At 38.7% G+C, this 20,240-nt stretch overlaps 1 protein-coding gene across 2 annotated transcripts in view; it reads right to left on the bottom strand.

The window, feature by feature from the left end:
- Positions 1-20,240, bottom strand: part of lrrc7 (leucine rich repeat containing 7) — a 126,901-nt gene that overhangs the window by 99,677 nt on the left and 6,984 nt on the right. The window contains exons 2-3 of one of the 2 annotated variants that reach the window (XM_044199832.1): positions 9,699-9,814; positions 3,994-4,276 (exon numbers count right to left, since the gene is read on the bottom strand). The gene's annotated coding sequence lies outside the window, so the exon portion shown is untranslated. The remainder of the gene's footprint in view (positions 1-3,993; positions 4,277-9,698; positions 9,815-20,240) is intronic. The other variant, XM_044199831.1, reaches the window with a different exon arrangement.

Raw genomic sequence — 20,240 nt, forward strand, 5'->3', positions numbered from 1 at the left:
ACACACAAACGATGTTTTAGTGATACATATCATCACTCATGAAGGTAAAACACACTTATCCAGCAATGTTTAAATTAAAGTTAAATGAGAAGGATTTGCAGTTCACCAGTACAAAAAAAAAAGAGTTTAGTTTAGCTATTAAGGCAGATTGCTCTGAAGGATGTTGAAGAAGCACAATGGGAAATAATCTTTCATTAGTCAGAGATCTAACCGTTGACAGACTCATCTCTGTCTCTGAATGTTGTGGGCAATAAACTTTATTCCCACAGCAGACATTTGGACCTTAATGAGAAAGTCTATCCACAGGAGTGACATACCCTAGCTTTGGTGTCGGGTTGAGTGCCAACATGCTCATCAAAAAAAGTTCCTATTGTTGTCTTCATCATGACAGTTGTCATTTCACAGATTGTCCACTGAAAAAGTGTCTAAATCTTGCAGCAAAAGTGCCCTCTTGGATGCCCGTATGGTAGACAAAAAATTATAAAGTGCCCTCTACGGTGGCAAGAAAACAATAAAGTGCCCTCTAGGGTGCCCTTCCAGTGGAGAAAACGCAGTGCAGCACAGAACCTATAGGCTGCCCTACATGCTAGCAAATGAGTTGGCCTCAAAATGGTTAAATAGTGCTGTAATAAATCTGAGTCACATAATAAAACAATTTTAATCTTCACCAGGGTTTGGAACTGTTTTACCATAAATGCATCACAACTTTCTGCGCACTGGTACCCCACCTCATGCAGCGGGTGCCCCACCGCTTGCAGCTTGTGCCATTTTTAGTTTTTCCTCCACTGCCTCGGACCCTAAAATAATGCTACTACTACACAAAAGATTGAGAAATAAAAAAGTTTTTCTATTTTGGGGGCAACTGACACTCTAAAACAAGATGTCTGGACAATATTTTAAATTCCTGTTGCACACAATAAAAGAAAATCACAAGAAAAACTATTTGGCAGATTGCCTTGAAATGTATTAATATTCATGCTGTCCAGAGGATGAACCCCAACCACCCAAAGTGGCCAAAATCTCCCCATGGCACACAATGATATTTCACAGTTATAAGATTACCATGAAATTTGCTACACACATTCATACTTCCAATTATGAATCGCTTGATTTAAATGACAAAGGCATTTTCTCAAATGTCACGTTACACACGTTTTGTTCTTGGCCAATATAATCAGCTTTGATCCTGAAAAAGTTCCATACAACGGATAATACACATTGTTTCAGCATAAACTCATTGTTTTCACTGCTTGTCTGATTTTAACAGTTATCAGCACCCTGCTTCCCTCACTCTGTGTTAAAAAGTTTCTCATGCACCTCAGTGGCTCATGAGGTAAAACAAAATGTATCTGCCAGCTGCTACTGCTGCCACAGCTGCAGTTTCACAGTCACCTGAGTACCTGTGTGCTTGTGCTGCTCATTATCACATGGTGTGACGTTGGTAACAGGAATCAGGGGGAACAATAGCAGCATGGTGACTGTACAAAATCCAGTTGAATCATTCAAATTATATAGGAACATGATTTTCATTAGTTGTATAGCCTTAGTACCTTAAATTTCTGTGGGTGGCTGGAAACCCTGTTTGGCATTATATGTGTGCCTGCTTTTGTGTGTGTATGTAAGGGTAACAATCTGTTGCTAGTAGCAACCACTACTGACAAAGTTCCATAGGAGTTTAACTGACATCGTTACATCCAGGCTTTTGTCAGATCTGTGACCAAACAAATATTGACAGCCATCTTTTTATCTCCCCCCTTAAATGCCCTTGTTGGGCCCTGTGTGCTGCAGGTGCTCTTTTTATTGCAATTATTTTGTGATGATTTGTGATATATTTATTTAGTGTTTCTGTGATTAGTTTCCTACTAACCAAGCTAGCCTTAATGCTAGCAGTCTGCTGCTGTATTCAGACTACCGGCGACAAAGCTACAAAATGGCCAAGCATTGCCAGCTACATTGTTGCAGAGTTGCCGTTGAAGTGTTAATTGACGTAGTTAAAGCTAGAGTGCGGGGCTTTTACATATGAACGTCTGTAACATTCAAGCCCTTGCGACACGAGTTCACACAATGCTGATTAAGCCTATCCCAGGTAAATGCCAGGTAAATCTCTCTGTATTTGGCAATGTACCGGAGCTTTTAAATCTGGTGTCTGTGGCAACATTCCCACACTGGCACACCGGTAATCATGTGTTTTACACCAACCAGCAATGATTGGTTTGCCAGATTGGAAGCGGGAAGCATCCCAGAGCTCTGCGATCCGCCATTGCTGTAAGCCATTGAGAATGTTTATTATTGAGAATTGTTTATTATTTACTTTGTTCATTATGATTGTATAGTTTGTGTTAATATGCTTAATATGCAACATTGTATTATATAGCGACGGAGTAGGCTTCAGTAACTAGGAGTAAAACCTAAGAATCTCCAAGAAACGTTTCTGATGTTCCAGACAAAAAAGAAACTCAGTGTTCAGAGGAAGGATTACTGTCAAAAACAAGAAAGTGATCAATGGCAAATACAAACACGGATAACCATTGGTGCAGCTTTAGCTTTTCCTTGTTGGAGAGCGCTGAGAGAAGGGACTGAGGGCAGACATTTACTCTTCCTAAATAATGGATTATTGTTTTGGAACTGTGGCAATTTCTCTGTATTTTTGTAACTATTTCTGAACAGGAGCCTGGGGCGAGCTCATAAGCATGGGCATACGTCATAAGCATGCATCGACAGTGTTTGTTTAATTACTCTCACTGCCAGAAGGGGGAGCGCCGCTCTTTTTATTCCATTTTTTAGGCGGAACAGAACAGGAATTGCGGGGAGAGAGAAAGGGACGGCTTCACTGCGTCATTGGAGCGCTGAAAATAGTTGAGGCCAACTCAACTTTGATTTGTACTGTGTCATGCCCGTCATGCAGCAACAAGTGTTGGACGACAACTTGTAATTTCATGTCACCGGCTTCCATTGGAAATGGCTTATAGCTTTGTCACCGGAAGTGTGATCACAGCATAAGGCTAATGTGCTGCTAATACAACATTCTAAGTAATTGTTAATTAACTGTCGGGCTAACTGCTATTTTCTATTTTTACTTTTACTCTTGATTTACTTCCTATGGGGATTTCATGTTGTTCTTTCACTAGTGATACACTTAATAAGTCATAAGTTAGTAAGTCTATAATTTTGTGAATTTAGTTTCCCTGTTTCTGTACAAATTAATTTTCACAGTCCATTTGGCCCAACTCCTGTTTATATTTCAGTTTTTCTATTGATTTGTTATTCCTAGCACTGAATTCGTTTTCCTATGCTGTTTTCACAGTTTCACAAATGCTTCGAGTAAAAAGCTCAAAGTCCAAACTCCTGACTTCAGACTTCACTGGAAGTGAAGAACTGGAAGGACTGTGTATGACAATCACACCCACTTCAGATAGCAATTGGATTGGCCTGGTGCAATGATTCGATCTTCACACAATTACTTTCAATCACTTTGTGTGTGTACAACCGAGTGCAACACCATACTTTCAAGGAGAGACTGTCTGAAAGTGTACGCCATTATCCCCATTTTTGTGACTGCAATGAGACAACAAAGACATGCAAGAGACAGAATTTGTGGATAGAGATCGGGGAGGCAGTGGTATGCAGCCAAGAGGAGGCAATGATGGCAGGCATTTCGCCTCGCCTTTGAGTTGCCATTTGTAACAGGTAAAAACAGTTTTGTTTTTAGACGTGATCAGAATAAAAACTCCTCTTACCCTTATTTCCTTCTCTTTCCTTTATAATTTTAATATTAATGTCCCATTTTCTTTGCTATTTTAAACTGTTTAAACTCTTTAGCCCCTCCACCTCATTTCCTACCTCCCATACCCTCCTTGCCCTTCAGCTCCCCTTTTCATCACCCCTCATCCAGCTCTATAGACAGGGTGATAATTAGGAAAACTGCTGATACTGACAAACACAACTCGGAGAACTTGAGATACAAAAGCTCCTCCTCTCCCCCTCGTTTCCTACCTGTACTGTGGGCCAATGATGGTTCAGGTGCCGGCGTATGAGGCGTTGGTCCAGCTGTCAGTCACCCTGAAGATCAGTGGTGGGTGGAGCTTATATCCCCGGGTGACGGCCTGACGTTCGTCAGGTTCATCTCTGCCTCCTTGTAACCCCACCCACTGGGCCCCTGCAAGGCCTTATGGGTACCACGCTCTGCTGAACATGTTCGTGTCTGTTTGTCGTTCAATTATGCAGTCGGTAGCAGTCTTCTTGTTGAATCTTCTTGTGCCGTCTTCATATAGGTTTCCTGTGCAAACAATAAAGAGAAAATCATGTTTCTGTGAATCAATTAACCCTTTGCTAAGCCCAGTCTCCCTTAGTTACAGTTACTACACCAGTCAAGCTTTCAATTCTACAGTTTACAATGCTAACAGGGGACAGATATCCCAACAAAATTTATTGTAACTTTTTAAACAATGGGTCCTTAATTTCAGACAGAGGTCGACAAAAGCAGGCTTCTCATTTGAAGCCGTCGACCTTGGCTGATGGCTGAAATGACAACTGTCGCTAGTGCTAACTTCACGAGTTGTTTGAAACCACCATCCTTTACACACCGGGAGCATGACCATACACTGTATATAAAGATAGACGACGCATCTCCACTAGTTGTATCTCAGCTCTCACACAGTGATGTTTCAGTCTTGAGCAGGGATTTTTCAAACATAACCTGTAACCCCACAAATTATAATTAATTATATAATAGTTAGCAAATGATATGCTCCTTGGCTTTGAAAATAATGCTAAGTGACTACTGTCGGCAGTTAGCTAGTTAGCTGGACAAGGTAACATTTGCAGCTTATGTTAGAGCAGATAAACACACTGTTTAATCCATTCCTTACACTTATTCTCTTGACTCTGTTTTTGGTTTTGGACAGGATTGTATTGCTCTTACTACAACCCCATGTACACCTTCAACATGCAGAGAAATCCAAAGCTTAACAGGCCTGCCATGCCTTGTTAAGGTTGCTAAGTTATGTCTGGTCAGGTCAATATATGTTCAGCTTTCCAGTTATGTAAGTTGATCCCTTTTAATTGCCTGCATCCATCTTTTATTTCTGTATTGCCCTTACTTTAGCATACCACCATCAGTGCTTGGAAGCAGGATTTTCTTGTATATACATGTATAAAGAACCTGATGACATATTGTGAGATATGCACTGACCGAGTCATTTTTAGCAAGAATATTAAAAAACTATTTATCGACTGCAGCAAACCAAAAAGAAACTGTCAAAATATTAACAGTAACAAACTGGATATATTATAATTTAGCAATCCCCAAACTACAATAAAAGCTTTGTGCTGACTCCAACCCCCTTTCCTTTGTCATTTTAAAAAAACAAAATACTTGTCTCTCATCTCCATTAACACAATCAGTTAAGCTAAAATGCATAAAATATCAGTGTGACAGTGTTGGGTTGATGTTTTGTCACATCTGTGTAATAACAAAGTGACTCTTTTGGCACTGATGGAAGACAATAGCAGTCTTCAGTAAAGAGTGAAATGAAGGGTTATACTGATGATTTTCTGCCCCTGCATTGTGTGATTTCTTTTATCAGCCTTCTGTCAGCACACTCCTTAGTATATGAGACCATTTTCTTTTATTTGTAGTCCTAACACTGATCACTGCAAACAAAATCCATCAGTTTTTTTTTTCTGCACTGAAGGCAATCTAACTCAGCTGAATCATTGTTCAAGCCATCAGTTTAAGGCTTTACAATACATTTAAAAAAAATTATTCAAATCAGGCCTAAAATCTTATTGTGAGCTTCCTGCCACCTGTACTTCCTGGTTGGATTCCATTATTGCAGTTGTATAGTATGCAGGTTGTATGCACAGTATAGTAATTTACACTTTAAGTTTAACATGGCTTGATAGATCTTTCACCGCTTCCAGAGAATGTTTGAATAACTGAATCTTCTCTGTCTTGGATGTATTTACTAATGGGTTAATTGCTTTTTTGCTTATTATTTTGTAGTTTAACTGAATATATTTAAATTGTTCATGGGTTCATGAGACTTGCCACTACAGTTTTCATCTGCACACACAAAGCACACATACACAGATACATACATTAATATGGACTAAAACACAAACTATACACCATTTGTTTCCCTTCACACATTGTGACTAATGTGAGGAGCTCCATGACTGCTTGTGCCCTCAGCACAAACTTGTACACAAATGAAATGGAAGAATTGCTCGGCAATGTAAAATTAGTTTTCATTGGTGGCGAGATGAACAGTAAGTCGAACGAACAATGAGATAACAGCAGCAGCAGCCTGCCTGCACGTGTGTCAGTTTGTCTGTCCTAGCAATCCAAATGACATCCAATAATGTGGGGATGCTCGTCACCATGGCAATGCAGCATGAGTCATTGTAAGGTTCGTTATAGAGACAAAGACCTGTGTTGAATGTATGATTATGATTAGAGACAGAGAGGGTTAGCCTAGATAGCAGCATACAAATATTGTATAAAAATATACTGTACTATATAGATCTCTGCCTCTCCTTTCCACCATGCAATGCCACACCTGTCTATCATTCTTCCTTTTTCAAAATAAAAGCAACGTTGCAGCCTAACATTGCATTCTGTATACTCTCACTCTTTGTAGCTTAATATGTCTGTTACCATCATCATATTCCTTTGTTGTTACTATTTGTTATTGTATTGTTACTGTTGCTATAGCAGTCATACTATTCTAGTTGGTGAAGACCTCGTGGTCTGAAGGCTTCAGCTTCCAGCTAGAACAGGGGTGACCCTTGTGATTTTAAGCACTATTTTACAGTGCTTACAAGTGTATTACTGGGGATACATCATCTCCTTATCATTCATTTAATCTGAGTGTATTTCAACCCAGTTTAATTCTGTTAGTGGGTCTGGCAAGAGCAAGGGAGGGCGATTTGGCTCTTCTAGGGACTTCTAGAGCACCACAGATGATAAATTAAAGTTGGGGGAGATTAAAGTGTTTGGATCATTTTACTGTTACATAGCTGATGCAAATAAACCTCCAGCAGCATCAGAAAAGTTTAAAAACTTAGACTGAGTTATTATTTAACATTACTACCTGCATTTAGCCCAGTCAGTCAGTTTCAGAGCTGGTTCTAATCCTGTGTTTTCAGTTATAATTGTGCCTTAAAAGTTGCATTATGCTACTTTCATGTTGCAACAGACTGGGCTAGCATTTGAAAATAATTCACATTCTGAAAATAAAACTCGAATCCACTGAAGTCTTATTTGGCTTTGTTTTACTGTGAAATACAGTAATACAGTAATCCTTTCTCAGTGTGCATCCAGAGTTAGATGGCTTTCCATGTCTCATGCTCAGGGTATAATGAAGACCTAAAAAAACTGTGATAGGAATAATGTTCTATAATGTTCTTAAACCTCAATGAAAGTTTCACACATTACAGTATGCTGAGAAAAGAGAGCTGAAATATGGTGAGATTTCAGATTGTGCAGCCTTTCTTATATGTTATAAACACTTAATTACTGATTACTCTTAAAACCACTACAGATGCATGTGTTTACTTGTTGGTTAAGTTATTTGTATATTATATATGTATATTAAAAGGGTAAGGGGGCCCACTGAGGCTGCATGTACAGGGTCTAGATTTTTGTGCTACGCCACTGGTCCTTAATGACAAATTACACAGATTTTGAGTACAAGCCAATGGCACAAGTTTCACACAGTCCCAAGGTAAGTAATTATGACATCCCCAACAAACTATGCAGTTTTCCCCACAATGAATGTATTTGTTCATTCATTGTGGGGATGAATGAGATTTTACACCAAATAAATGGAGGAACAGACAAATGAATGGAAGGAAAATTGTTCCGTGGTCCTCCCCTCAGTTTCAAAAAGCTCCCACAGACAAAGTCTTTTTCCTCTCTAAATACTCTGAATGCTGACTCCCCTGCCCACCCACAGTCTGTTGGCCGCTTCACCCTGTTCTTATCTCAGAGAGAAAAAAAAAAACAAAGCCAGTGCCTCCTGGAGGATGAATAGCTGCAGTTTCTCAAGGATGTAAGGAGTGCTCAGTGGTGAAAATGGGTTGTTTTAAAACAACCAAAGTGTTCAGTGTCTGTAAAGTCAGTCAGTCTAATTGCTACTTACTATACTGTAATTTCTGAATGCAAGCAGTAACAAAAAACAACAAAAATTAGTGTTTACCGTCTGTCTCGACTCTCCTTTGAATTATTTCACTTCAATTCACTCGTCCTCTCTTTTCTTTTACACCCTCTTTCTCTCTCCTTCCATCCCATCCATCCTGGCAAACAAAGTGGGAGCGAAGGGTGAATTAATAAAGGAGTGAAAGTGGAGCACAACTCCCTGAGGTCCGCCTTTTCTGGGACGCTGACACAGAGAATCACACAGGCGCACGTACACACACACAAAACGACAACACAATCTAAATTAAGACCCTGACACACGCATTCAAACGTAAGGTCGACATATGCAAAAAGCCACATGAATACTTATGCATTGCAGTGATGCATTGCTTTGGTGATGAGGTGGGAAGAGGAGGAGACAGAGAGAAAACAATCCATACATCCCATCATCTGCATGCTGGATGGGAGGGACATGAGGAGGGAGAAGAGGGGAGTGAAGAGTGGAGCAGATTAAGGAAGAAGGAGGAGGCAGAAGAGTAGATGGGAGGGCAAGAGCCACGTGAGGAGGGATGCATGGAGAGTGTCGCACAAGGCAGTGAAACTCACAGTGGTCCCATACTCCCTGATTCCCCCTCTCATCTCCTTTCATTTCCTTTAATTTCTTCTTCTCTCCTTAATCCTTTCCTTTCTTCTACTCTCTCCTTTCCCTTTTTTCTGTCTCTCCTCTTTCCTCTCCTCTCATTACTTTGATCTCCCCTTTCCTTTCCTTTCATTTCACAATGGTCCCATACTCCCTCGTTTCCTCTTCTCCTCTCTTCTGTCCTTCCTTTCCTTTCTTAATTCCTTTCATAATTCCTCTCCTCTCCTTGCCTCTACTGTTTTTCCTCTCTCTACTCCTCTGTCCTTCCTTTCATTTTCTCTCCATTCCTCTCTGCTCTCCATCATTTCCTCTCCTCTCATCTCTCTTTTCCTCTCCTCTCAATGAATGGTTTGTGTGTGTATATATATATATATACACACACACAAACCATATGTGTATATATGTGTGTGTGTGTGTGTGTGTGTGTGTGTGTGTTCAGTAGTGTCTTGCATGTTGCATGGTTAATACAAAAAACCTGGTAATGATACCTTGGAGCATGGGGTTTTGGTGTCCTCACACTTTTGGGAAGCAAAGGGAAGTCATGCAGTGGTGGTGGGATGTTAACACTACAGTACTGTATGACATCATCAGCAAAGATCTGACACTGTTTTAAAGATAAAAACAAGAAAACAATTTATATAAATGTGGTGCACTAAACTGCTGCACCAAATCTGAGCCACTTTCCTCGTTTGACTACACCTTAAATGCATCATAAAACATTTGTACTGACATATTGCTTTAGAGTCAGGAAGGGAGGTATTGTTTATCAATGGCTTACACTAATAAACCTTGTTAATAATTAAGCCTCCTTTAGCAAGGGGAAAAAAACGTCCCTCAGGAGTTTCATTGTAATGCAAAGCGTTGTAGTGGGCACAGTCAGGCACTGGGGATCAAGCCAGCAACTCTTCAACTACTCACTAGATTTTCTAACAGATCTGCCAACCAGTGAGCTTTTTCTCCTTCTACGCCATCCATCTTTCCTTTGTCTCTGTCCATCACTTTGTTTTCATCTCTTCCTCCCTACAATCTGCTGACTGAAACAAAGACAGAAAAAGAGGAAGAAAGGGGCAGATGAATGAAATTAATTGAATGAATCAGTGAGTGAAACTAACTGAACTGAATGAATAATTAAATGTTTATGACAGGGGTACAAACACTACTATAAGTTAATTAACTGCTCTTCTGTTTCTGAACTGTGTCAGGTGTTTTTTTTCTTTAATAAACTGCTGTGAAATGTTGATTCATGTTGACACATGCTAATTGTGGCAAAAAGAAAAGATTAAAGAAAGTAAAAAAACAGATGGCTAATTAGACAGAGCAGCCCTGTGTTTACTCCTTGATTTAATTTGTTCCAGTCTGCAAATAATTTTACTTTACATGAAACTACTAACTCTTTAACTAATTAAAGAACATATCTTAAAATTCATGGCAATCCATCCATCCAGTTGTTGACTGTGAAAATTTTTTTTTCACTGATAATCAGATGTCACCCTTAGAGCCACGCTAAACTGGCCAAAACGATCTCTGCTCCAATAAACACAAATGATGTGAGGCTCAAGGTGTCGGTGTGCTTCAACCGAACCGAGAGGTGTGTAGTCTGAAACCCCCTCCCCCCTCAACTTTCTGACATCGGATTGGGGGACACACACACACACACACCACTTTTCATGTGTACAAGCAAGTGCAACAACATGACTTATTTAGGTGTAATATAGAAAATAATTAATGGTTAGAGATGGTTGGCACTATGTAAGGCTTTGGTGACCAACTGTATATAGTGCTGAAGGGTCAGTACAGTGCAGGCCTGTATGAATATTGCATATTTGACACATGCAAAACTTGCTTGTGCACTCCAGTGGTGGAAGAAGTACTCAGATATTTTACTTAAATAAAAGTAGCTATACCACAGTGTGAAAATACCTTGTTACAAGCATCAAAATTAGCATTATTATTAGCATCAAAATAAACTTAAAGTACCAAAAATAAAAGTACTCATTATGCAGAATGGCCCTTTTCAGAATAATGTAGTACATCACTGGATTCTAATTAGTGGTGCCTTAATGTGTTAGCATAATTAATGTTGCAGCTGGTAAAGCTGGAGCTAATTTCAACTACTTAATATACTTCTGAGTAGCTTAATCCATAATAATATATTATAATTTATTAGTTGATTTATAGTTTATATCAATAATCTGAATCTGCAAAGTAACTAGTAACTAAAGTTAGCAAATCAAATTTAGTGGAGTAAAAATGACAATATATAAGTAGCATAAAATGGAAATACTCAAGTAAAGTATAAGTACCTCACAATTGTACTTAAGTACAGTATTTGAGTAAATGTACTTAGTTACATTCCACCACTGGTGCCCTCTGTAATCTTAATTACCTTTAAAAAAAATAACTCACAATTATGAATGAACATACCATAAAGTAACAAGCTCTTTTTCCAGTGAGAAGGGCTAACAACAAGTTGATTTGTAATGATGAAAGTAAGTATTTCATTATGAAATATTAGAGATAGAATATTGATAAAACATCAGGGAATGTCTCTGAGCATTTCATCCCAGAAAAGCATGTAATATTTGTTTTGACTCCACATAGTGGCAGTAACTGAAATAAGAAACTTACAATACAGGGTGACAAAGGCTCAACAGAGCCTAAGAAAAAAAATTACTTAAAATAAATCTTAGAACACAGTTTTAAGTCTCTGCATCTAGTTTTTAAACAACCTGATTTCCATATCTTCATCTGGTATCGGTGAGGGATTACCTCTTTTACTCACTTTCTCTCTCCTGCATACACATGAATTAAAGCAGCATTTAACTTGATGCAGAAAAAAGAAAAAAAACAGGCTAAAAAGCATAAAGAACTGAAATCAGCGAGGAGAAAGAATGCAAAAGAGAGAAATAGAGCAAGAAAGAAAACATGCAGAAAAAAGTGAAAGAAAGAAAGAGTCAGAGCTAGAAGCAGCGAGAGGGAGAAAGGAAGAGAGCCTCTTGCAGAAGCCCAGGGGGTATCCTGCTATCCCAGAATGCTTTGCTCTAACCTACTTTGGTATTTCTGTTTCTGTCTTTGTCTCTACAGCACTCTGAGTGGGCTAGGTACCCCATACACACCATATCTGACTGAGTTTTGTGCATGTGTGTGTTCCTGGATTTCTATCCTTCCGAGGACCATCTTCATAGGAATATACATGTATTTGTGCTTGTATATGTCCGGGTTTGGGACCCCAAGTCTGCAAGCATCTGATCATTGGCCTCACTATTCCTAAAGAGGTAAAAAGAGGCCTTTTGTCTCTGCTTTGGGGGAATATATACACAAACACACATACCTACACACACACAAATGAGTTGAAGAAGATGGGAGTGATGAGCATAGCCTGATAAAATCCAAACCAACAACGCACTTGTATGAGTGTAGTTTGTGTGTCTATGTATTTATGTAACTGTGTCATTATTATGAGTTGTGTTGTGTGTGTCCTTGAGTCAATGCAACTGTAATGCATATTTGTGTGTGTCTGTGTGTGAGAGTATCTATGGATGGATGAATGAGTGCGTGTGTGTGTATGCGCGTGTTTGAGAGATGTGCGGGCTGAGTGGGCAGCCTGACGACCAGCTCAGCTACACTCTGTTACCATGGAAACTAATGAGCAGAGCACGGAAGAGAGGAGTCTGATGAAGGCAGGACAGGAAGTGTTTTTTTTGTCTATCTATCCATTCATCCATCCCATACAGTATATTCCATAACCTGCTGTATTTATAATTTTATTGTTTCATTACATCTGATTCATGGATCCACTCCATGTTTAAATACTGTTAAAGTGTTACTGAGACTGTCTCAGTAACATATATCTATCATCATCAACAACATCAAATGTGTGCCCTTTCCTGTACACAATGTAAACCAATAACTGCACCAGTCCATCACCCATCATTACTTACCTCAAATACTCAACACAGCCATTCTTGCCGCACTCACAGATAACCACTCTTCTCTGGACTATCACAACACGGCCGCATACTCAACCATCTTCACCTCAATGTCAGCAAAACAAAGGAAATAATGATTGTAATTGTAATAATTCTTGTCAATAACCAAACAGTTGAAATGGCTGACAGCTTCAAATACCGCTGAGTGACACTGAACAATAGATTCAGTTTTGACCAGCACACTCATGACATCTGTTGTTGTCTGATGTGTATCGTGCTGTGGAGTGGAATTTCCCCTGTGGACAGTAAAGTCTAAATATGAATCCAAGCACTCTGTATATGCTGTATTTAGACATGTATACATGCATATATTGTACATATCCACCTACTTCATGTATATAAAGTAACCTATCATATGAATCATTCAATATTTATTCCAGCCCTCTTTGCACTCTGCACCCTTGCATTATTGTATACGCATCTATTTTTTTCTACATAAAAAACAGACACTACTAAATTTCAGGAATTCTGAAACAAAAGAAAAATCCTACACCTAGATTAATTTTACAGTTCATATAAGGATTGCTGAGTTCTGTATTAATGAGACCTTGCCCTAACTGTGCCAGCTTTGTTCTAAAAATGAAATAAAGTCAAAAATATGTAAGTGCCTCTTCAGTTTCTCTCTCTCTCTGCACTCCCCATCACAACACACGCACACAATTGTTTTAGCAACTAGTGATGACATTGTATTGATTTACATTAACTTTAGCCCTATCCCTAATCCTAACCACTACATACCTGACCCCAACGTTTACGCTACTGTTAACCTATATGTTTCATTCTAAACTTAACCAAAAGCCAAAGCCTAAACTTAAAGTAAATTGCTATGTGGGGACCAGATTTTTGTCCCCATATGAGAGGTGAGTCCCCACAATGCATCCATTATCAATGTAACATTCAACACTGGAACCAGGGCTCCACCTGCTGCATGCACAGGAATACACACACACACAGTATTTAAAGCCTTTAATCTGTCATAATGATGAAACTTTTATGTGTCTCCACTATCAGTTCCTAACGACTCATTAACATACAAATTTACAACAGTGTTAAATCTTCTCTTTTTTTGGCCATTTTTGCCTTTAATTGATAGTGATAGTGACAGCTGCAGAGATAGACAGTAAAGGTGGGCTAGAGAGAGAGGAGATGACATGCAGCAAAGGGCCGCAGGTTGGAATGGAACCCAGGCCACTGCGGTAAGGACTCAGCCTTGATACATGGTGCGCGCTCTACCAGGTGAGCTACGAGGGCGACAACAGTGTTAAATCTAAATAAACTTCTCCAAACTGTCATCCACATGACTCACAACTGTCCATACAAATCACTTGTTTGTGTTGAACAACTGAGCAAAACCCCATTAACTTTTTGACCAAGGACAGCCCACGCCGCCTCACTGTAATTTTTGCATTTGCTGAAGGTTTATTCTGAGTTTTTTTTATTGAGCTTTTACAGTATACAACTGAATCTATCCAGGATGTGTCACTGCATTTAATAATTAGGCAAATGACAATAACCATGAAAAAGTAAAATGTGACAAAGAAAAATAAACAAATGTGGACTAAACAATCAGTCATATTTATATTTAATGATTCTCACCAAAAGTGTTGTGTTTATCCTTCAGGTTTAACCAGTAGGCGATTTGTTCATTTTTAACTAGTGAACTAGTGAACCAACTAGTGAACCAACTAATGAACCTGAACTCATGAAAGGATCAATGAGTCAGGCAGACTAGACTAATATATTCAACTAAACAACCCCTCTGCCCCTTCACTCTCTCTGCTACTAGAGGATGGAGAGGGGGGACGGCAGATTAACAAGGGGGATGCATTTTGGTCATTTGCTAACAAGGGGGATGGCATCCCCGCTCAAATCGCCTACTGGGTTTAACCATCCTAACAAAACCTTAAAAAAGCTAATTTTAAGATATTTTGAAACCCGCATTGTACATGTGCATTTTCATGCTCCTGTTCAACAAAACATAGCTCCATAGTGCAAAAACAAGGTTAAAGACATCTTTGATGAAAGTGCTGTTACTCAAATAGACCAGATTTTCGTGAAGAAGTAGTCTGCTAGCAAGCAAACATGAATGTTAACAACTCATGATTTAAAATATGAAAAAAAAACAGCTTAACAAATGTTTTATGAGGAAGGAAATGCATTGAATGCGTTGAATTTAAGCATAAACTTTGTTTACAACAAAACTCCACAGGGAACCCTTAACTATATCTGTATGTATTGTGTAAATTACATTTTTTGGTTTCCAGGATTGACCAAATTAGCCAAATTCCACAATCTCAACCATTATTCATCAGCAGTGAAGCATCCTGTGGATTGTCGGACCACATAGATTATTTAATACAGTAAATACTGAATGGAACAGACAGCAGATGGTATTCTGAAAGATCACTGGAAACTACAATGGATGGACTGCCAGAGCAGGCTGGTTTCCTCTCTTACCTCATGTCCTTTCTCTAATCCTCTTTGTCCTCCCCTATTTTCCTATCTTTCCACTCACTCCAAGTTATGTTTAACAGACTTCCCTGCAGATGAGTATCTTCCTTAACATAATACTTAATATTATCTGTTATGTACTTACATATTTACTTAATGGTATAATTCTGTATCTCCAAGACTGTCCTCAGAAAAACATCACATGTCATTTGTTCAAATACCTAAAGCATCCTATGTTTTGGCTTACGTGAATTCTGACTGATCTCAGAAGCAAAGGAGGAAGTTACATGACAACGTGGGTCAACAAAGCAGCCTGTCCTTTCACATGGGGGGACCACTGTTGCATCCTGTTTCCAACCCAACATCAACATTATTATCTTTTTAATCCTGACCACAATCTCTCCCTAACCTTAACAAAGTAGTTTTGTACCTAGACAAAACTATAACCATAGTGGTAGGAGGTCAGAAAACATGAATCATTTTCATTTTTGTAACCATCATATGCATTTTGGAAGGCATAAACGGCCTATTTTTGGCATTCAGTTTGGAGGACTTGTTACTTTCTCATTTTGAAATTTTACTACTGTTACTATACTATTTATATACAGTATGACATTTCTGTCCATTCTAAAAGCCAGATCCCTCCTCTGTTCCTCTTCCTGAGGTTTCTAACTGTTTTATTTTTGTAGATTTTTATTATCTTAAAAGAGTATTCCACCGACCGCCGGACCCATGATGGAAAGTTAACGTTGATGCAGCAGAACCGAAGATATCATCTTGTTTCTTCCACACATTCTTCTTCCTTGTCAAAACTGGACGCCTACATTACCCACAGTGCAACAGGACTGCCGACAGTTCTGTCTGAGATTCAGGAGTGTTATGCTATAGCAGCTACTGTAGCCTCAAGCAAAGATGAGAAGCGAGCTACAGAGGTTAGGTAAACTCACTTTTTTCTGACTCCACACCCCCAGATTTTTTTCCATTTTCAAACTTGTAGTAACCGACACTGACTCAAGTGACATCATTTGAGGCAATTTATCAGACTTTGCGCAGTTCCCTCTGGAGCCACAAAAGGCTTTATACAACTTTTTTCCACTTATGCAGAAGTACTCCCTAAGACCTGTAAACAGACTTAAAATAGGTGGAGTTAAATTTGTGTTTCTGTCATTCATGCACACAAAACCATGGACACTACATACCATGTAAACCAACCTTAACGTGATAACCGCAGGCTGTCGTCCACTGGCAAAACCAAACTGCCCCATCTAATTGGCTAATGGTTGGGAAGGCTCTCAGATGACTCACTCTCTCAAATACACACAAACTTTACAAACAATGACGCACACAAATTTCAAATAATACTCTGTTAGCATTTACACAGAAGCAGTTACTGCCACTTAACTAGTCAGAAAGAACTAACAACAAACAAACAAAACAGAAGACATCACACACATTAGTGGCCTGTTCTAGCTGACTACTGTCAACAACTTTGGAGAGTCTGGAGGGTCAATTCGGAGCCCACTCTCTCCTGTGGATCTGTGTTTGTGTGTGTGTGTGTCCATGGGCATCCTGTGTGTGTGGGCGGACAGTGAGGCTGAGTTGTCATGTTGGGCAGAACATTTCTGCATATTCATAATCAAACATTTATGCAAAAAAGCCTACACACACAAACAAACCTACATACACACACTCAGGTGAACACAGATGTACAAAATTCACCATGAGATGTAAATTATATAAAAAAACGATAATAGTGTCGTGCTGAGGTGAACAGCAGGAGCCAGGAAGGACAGCAAGAGAGATGAGGTAGACAGAGAGAGCAAGAGGAAAGACACAATGGCAGACTAGAATGAGAGAGAGGAAAAGTGGTAGGCAGGAGACTCTGTGTGGGTTGACTTTTTATCTCACGGGTGCTATGGTAACCTACAGAGCTGCAGCTAATCATAGGAGAGGAGAGGAGGAAACAAGAGAAGAGAGGAGAGGAGAGGAGAGGAAGATTTGAGAGAGGAGAGGATAGAGGAGAGGAGATTAAAGGAAAGAAAAGGGGAGGAGCAGAAAGGAGTGAGGAAAAAAGGAAAGGAGAAGAGGAAATGAGAAGAAAAGAAAGGAAACAAAAGGAAAGGGAAGGTGAGAAAAGGAAAGAGAGAAGAGAGGAGAGGAGTCAGGATTTCTGCAGGTTTCGCAAATCTTATCTGAAATTAAAAAGGTGATGAAGATGATAGATAGCTAAGATCCTTTGTGTTTTAAAAGACTTAAATTTGAAGACATCACTTGTATGACTTGTATAGAGCTCCTAATATCCTTGAGTGTTGATTTATTTCCATATATTTTAGCCATGCTAGCGGCGTGGCTCTAGGGATGGTGATGTCAGCCTGTCAGTTGGTGATCCCCTGACTTTTCATCTAGCGCCATCATCAGGTCAAAATATTTATTTGTTCAGTACTTTGGTTTATGGTTGGTTTATGAATACCTGCAAAACTATTGACATTCCTATCAACTTCCGCTGTACTTTGCGTGTAGGGCTAATTAGTAAATGTTAGGATGCTAACAGGCTAAACTAATATGGTGAACATGGTAAATATTATACCTGCTTAACATCAGCATGTTAGCATTGTTATTGTAAGGATGTTCGCATTTAGCTCAAAGCACTGCTGTGCCTCAGTACAGCCTCACAGAGCTGCTAGCATGGCTGTAGACTCTTTAGTCCTTTTCAGTCATGGAGTCTTCGTCTGATACTGTACGTATTATTATCATAATGGAAAAATCAAGCAAAAATCACTTGGGACAAACATGGGACAAAAATGGGCGACATGGAGCGATAAAGGACCACTGTTCTATGAGATATTGACCATGAATTATCACACTGATCAAATATGTAATCAGTCATCAAAGTTTAGTCATTTTAAGTGGGTTTTGTGTTTTTGTTGGCAGATGATATTAGATGAAGAGGCGCACACACACGTCAGGTGGACTTCCACCCCTGCAGCTATATTTTTAGATCTTCAGTGAAGTGTTTTGATGGCTTGTCCTGATCTAAAATGTATTGATTCTTAACAGACAGCGTTTAATTGTCTCCACTGTCAACAGAAGGAACAAGCATTTAACTAATCATAATCACAGGCAAAAAATAGCTTATTAGCTGTGCCACAAAAGAGACTGAACACGCCATGCATATCTATTAGTATCTTTTCTTTTCTGGATTTTTGCTGTGAGGTAGAGGAGACAATTTCCATCGCTCAATTAAAACAAATATTTTAGAGTTTATGCACGTTGCCTGATTTATCTTTGGTTGTAAAAAAAAAAAAAAAATACAAAAAACCCACTCCAATACAAGGTAATAAAGATAGTGTAATAGGATTCAATATCAACACCTATCCTCATTATTTAGAATTTAATCTCTGATAGCAAAATATCTGCCACTACATATTAGTAACTAGCTATAACTAGTTTAATTCTCTCTGATTTTGTTTTTGAATTGTATTCAATTTGTATACTGTAAAATATGATGAGCAATTAAGACAATGTTCATGTGGAATCAAAAAAGTTTTTTGCTAACACTTTTCTAATTAGTCTTCTAAAGGGAATGACTGAAAAACTGTAATGGAAGTCTCACATGAATAAAATATGTCATGATTTTTATATCACAAAGTAATGAATGCTTATATGCTGTATCAAAACAAGAACATTTATTTTATACACAAATAATAAATAAAACAATAATCAGTATGTCCCTAGAATAAAGCATAAGAATCAGTGTAATTGTGGTTTTTATGCTGATAATTAGTGATTTGCTGTAAAATATATAATAAATAACATTAAATTAACAATAACTAAAATAAAAACAACCATAGTGACCACAATAAACGAATTTAGGAGTTTTTTCTTCCTTTTAATCATCCGTGGTGGATGGACATGGAGAACAGTCTCCTAGTCTTAGCTTTCCAACATTTCAGTTTAAGTCTGGTGGAAACTGTTTGATTTTTTTTTTTCCTGTATAACAAATGTTTTGTTTGTTGTTGTGACAGTTGATGATATAAACAAAGAACCTGCAAGGCTGTAAATGTAACTGTCCTTTGTTCCATTGCTTGAAAAAGATTAATCTCAACACGATTCAGCCTCATGAAATAAGGTGAGGCCTTTGTTGGCCATCTACTAAAGCCAAAACCTGGCATAGAGAGCAGGGACGAGTTTCGACACTCTTGAATAGGGGTGTGGCAGACTTTTCTGTCTCTTTGTGGTCGTTTTTTGTCTCACTGTAGATGTTGTGCATCTCTTTGTAGTCATTTTGTGTCTCTTTGTGGTAATTTTCAGTTGTTTGTAGTTGTTTTTTCGTCTCTCTGTGTCGTCTCCCTGGGTCTATACCCAGTAGCCCACCCCGCTGGCACTGCCCCTGATGGAGAGGCACCATGTTCTTACGTTTATATGGCAGAAAAAAAGAAATAAAAGCCTCCCTGCACCTGTGAATGTTTGTTATACTATACCTGCACTGGCATACAAAACCAGTTTGAAAATGTAAGGGAAACAAATCTGTGCAGAGATAATAAGTGGTGGAAAATAACTGAGTACATTTACTCAAGTACTGTATCTAAGTACAATTTTGAGGTAGTTTTACTGTATTTGAGTTTTTCCAATTTATGGTACTTTATTCTTTTACTCCGTTACGTTTCAGATGCAAATATTGTTCTTTTTACTCCACTACATTTATCTGACAGTTGTAGTTACTAGTTACTTTTTAAATGGACATTTTACATTAAAAAACATAATCTTATAAAATATAATGCCTTGTTAAAGAATCAGTAGTTCCCAACCTTTTTGGCTTATGACCCCTTACAAAAAACAAAAAAAAACAGTGTTGGGGCCCCTTGTCAACTTGTCTGTAAGTTGTTAGCAGTTCCACCAACGAGACATTTTCCCTCTAAACCTCTCAGCTGGTTTCATTTAAATAACTGTTTGAGGCACAAAGAGGTAAAAAATATTAGAAATTTGTCCAGCAGAACTTAGTTTTTTCTTCTTTCATACC

Source organism: Siniperca chuatsi, linkage group LG6, assembly GCF_020085105.1.
Source record: "Siniperca chuatsi isolate FFG_IHB_CAS linkage group LG6, ASM2008510v1, whole genome shotgun sequence".
Taxonomy (NCBI): domain Eukaryota; kingdom Metazoa; phylum Chordata; class Actinopteri; order Centrarchiformes; family Sinipercidae; genus Siniperca; species Siniperca chuatsi.